Here is a 3,300-nt window from a genome sequence, read left to right as displayed (position 1 = left end):
AATATCTCGCTTGATAGGGCGGCACAAACGAAAAAAGCTTTTGATATTACTAAATTAGTTATTTGTAAAGTTGTAGGTAAAGAAAAATACTATTATTTGCTATTATTGATATGTATTTATGGCTGAAAGGAAACCCTTCAGCCGCTGGTGTATGCTGGCAGTTAGTTACTTTAGTTGACGTAGAGATGCGCTGCTGGCGTCAGTATGTCAGTAACAGTTTTTCTTTAATAACTTCTTTAATATTGCGGCACAAGCGATGAAATTTGGTGAATCGCCATCAGGAACGAGGCCAAAGAGATTGGCAAAAAGAAATTTTGAAAAATCTTTAAGACAAGCGAATTCGCATGTCTAACTTCCGTCAAGTTGGTATGGCCACATTCAATCCTTAATAACTTTTTCAATTTTTGAGCTAAAAGGCTGAAATTTGGGGAATGGCAGGGACAAACGCTGCACAAACGAATGGTTAAAAGAAACTTTGAGAAAACTCCAAAAATAAAAAGTGGACAGACCAACTTGACATGCGAATATCTCACCTAATAATGCAACCCCAAACGATGAAATTTGGTGAATCGCCGGCACATACTTAGCCTAAACGAAGTGTAAAAAAAGTTTTTGAAAAACTCAAAAATAAAAAGTGGCCATACCAACTTTAAATGCCAATATCTCGCGTAATAATGCGGCACAAACAATGAAACTCGGCGAATCACCAGCAGAAACGAGGCCAAAGAGATTGGTAAAAAGAAATTTTGAAAAAATTTAAAAAATGAAAAGTTATATCAATTTTTCTCATATTTACTTGACACGCTAATATCTCGCTTGGTATGGGGGCACAAACGAAAAAAGCTTTTGATATTACTAAATTAGTTATTCGTAAAGTTGTAGGTAAAAGAAAAATACTATTATTTGCTATAATTGATATGTATTTATGGCTGAAAGAAATCCATAAGCCGCTGGTGTATGCTGGCAGTTAGTTACTTTAGTTGACGTAGAGATGCGCTGCTGGCGTCAGTATGTCAGTAACAGTTTTTCTTCAATAACTTCATTAATATTGCGGCACAAGCGATGAAATTTGGTGAATCGCCGTCAGAAACGAGGCCAAAGAGATTGGCAAAAAGAAATTTTGAAAAATCTTTAAAACAAGCGAATTCGCATGTCTAACTTTCGTCAAGTTGGTATGGCCACTTTCAATCCTTAATAACTTTTTCAATTTACGAGCTAAATGACTGAAATTTGGGGAATGGCAGGGACAAACGCTGCACAAACGAATGGTTAAAAGAAATTTTGAATAAACTCCAAAAATAAAAACTCCATTCGTTTGTGCTGCCATACCAAGCGAGATATTGGCGTGTCAAGTAAATATGAGAAAAATTTATATAACTTTTCATTTTTTTTTTCAAAATTTCTTTTTGCCGATCTCTTTGGCCTCGTTTCTGCTGGTGAATCGCCCAATTACATTGTTTATGCCGCATTATTAAGCGAGATATTCGCATCTCACGTTGGTATAGCCACTTTTTATTTTTGAGTTTTTCCAAAATTTATTTTTACCTTTCGTTTGCGCTTCGTTTGTGCAGGTGAATCACCAAATTTCATCGTTTGTGCCGCATTATTAGGCGAGATATTTGCATGTCAAGTTGGTCTGTCCACTTTTTATTTTTGGAGTTTTTTCAAAATTTCTTTTAACCATTCGTTTGTGCCGCGTTTGTGCCGGCCATTCCCCAAAATTCAGCTATTTAGCTCAAAAATTGAAAAGGTTATTAAGGATTTAAAGTGGCCATACCAACTTGACGGAAGTTAAACATGCGATCTCACTTGTCTTTAAGATTTTTCAAAATTTCTTTTTGCCAATCTCTTTGGCCTTGTTTGTGCTGGCGTATCACCAAATTTCATCGATTGGGCCGCAATATTAAAGAAGTTATTAAAGCAAAACTTTTACTGACATACTGACGCCAGCAACGCATCTCTACGTCAACTAAAATAACCAACTGCCAGCATACACCAGCGGCTGATGGGTTTCCTTTCAACCATAAATACATATCAATTATACCAAATAATAGCATTTTTCATTTTCCTACAACTTTACAAATAACTATTTTAGTAATATCAAAAGCATTTTTCGTTTGTGCCGCCATATCAAGCGAGATATTAGCGTGTCGCGTAAATATGAGAAAAAATGATATAATTTTTCATTTTTTTATTTTTTCCCAAATTTATTTTTGCCAATCTCTTTGACCTCGTTTCTGCTGGTGATTCGCCGAGTTTCATCGTTTGTGCCGCATTATTACGCGAGATATTGGCATTTCAAGTTGGTATGGTCACTTTTTATTTTTGAGTTTTTTCAAAAACTTTTTTTACACTTCGTTTAGGCTTAGTTTGTGCCGGCGATTCACCAAATTTCATTGTTTGGCTGCATTATTAGGTGAGATATTCGCATGTCAAGTTGGTCTGTCCACTTTTTATTTTTGGAGTTTTCTCAAAGTTTCTTTTAACCATTCGTTTGTGCAGCGTTTGTCCCTGCCATTCCCCAAATTTCAGCCTTTTAGCTCAAAAATTGAAAAAGTTATTAAGGATTGAATGTGGCCATACCAACTTGACGGAAGTTAGACATGCGAATTCGCTTGTCTTAAAGATTTTTCAAAATTTCTTTTTGCCAATCTCTTTGGCCTCGTTCCTGACGGCGATTCACCAAATTTCATCGCTTGTGCCGCAATATTAAAGAAGTTATTAAAGAAAAACTGTTACTGACATACTGACGCCAGCAGCGCATCTCTACGTCAACTAAAGTAACTAACTGCCAGCATACACCACCGGCTGAAGGGTTTCCTTTCAGCCATAAATACATATCAATAATAGCAAATAATAGTATTTTTCTTTACCTACAACTTTACAAATAACTAATTTAGTAATATCAAAAGCTTTTTTCGTTTGTGCCGCCATACCAAGCGAGATATTAGCGTGTCAAGTAAATATGAGAAAAATTGATATAACTTTTCATTTTTTAAATTTTTTAAAAATTTCTTTTTACCAATCTCTTTGGCCTCATTTCAGCTGGTGATTTGCAAAAATTTCATTGTTTGTGCCGCATTATTAAGCGAGATATTCGCATGTCAAGTAGGTATGGCCACTTTTTATTTTTGTGTTTTTTCAAAATTTCTTTTTACCATTCGGTTGGCCTTTTTTGTGACGGCTATTCACCAAATTTCATCGTTTGGCTGCATTATTAAGTGAGATATTCGCATGTCAAGTTGGTCTGTCCACTTTTTATTTTTAGAGTTTTTTCAAAGTTTCTTTTAACTATTCGTT

This window comes from Rhodnius prolixus, unplaced genomic scaffold, assembly GCF_049639745.1.
Source record: "Rhodnius prolixus isolate KJV_2025 unplaced genomic scaffold, Rpr scaffold_20, whole genome shotgun sequence".
In the NCBI taxonomy this organism is placed as follows: Eukaryota; Metazoa; Arthropoda; class Insecta; order Hemiptera; family Reduviidae; genus Rhodnius; species Rhodnius prolixus.
The sequence above is the reverse complement of the archived record's forward strand: the minus strand, read 5'-3'. Positions refer to the sequence as shown.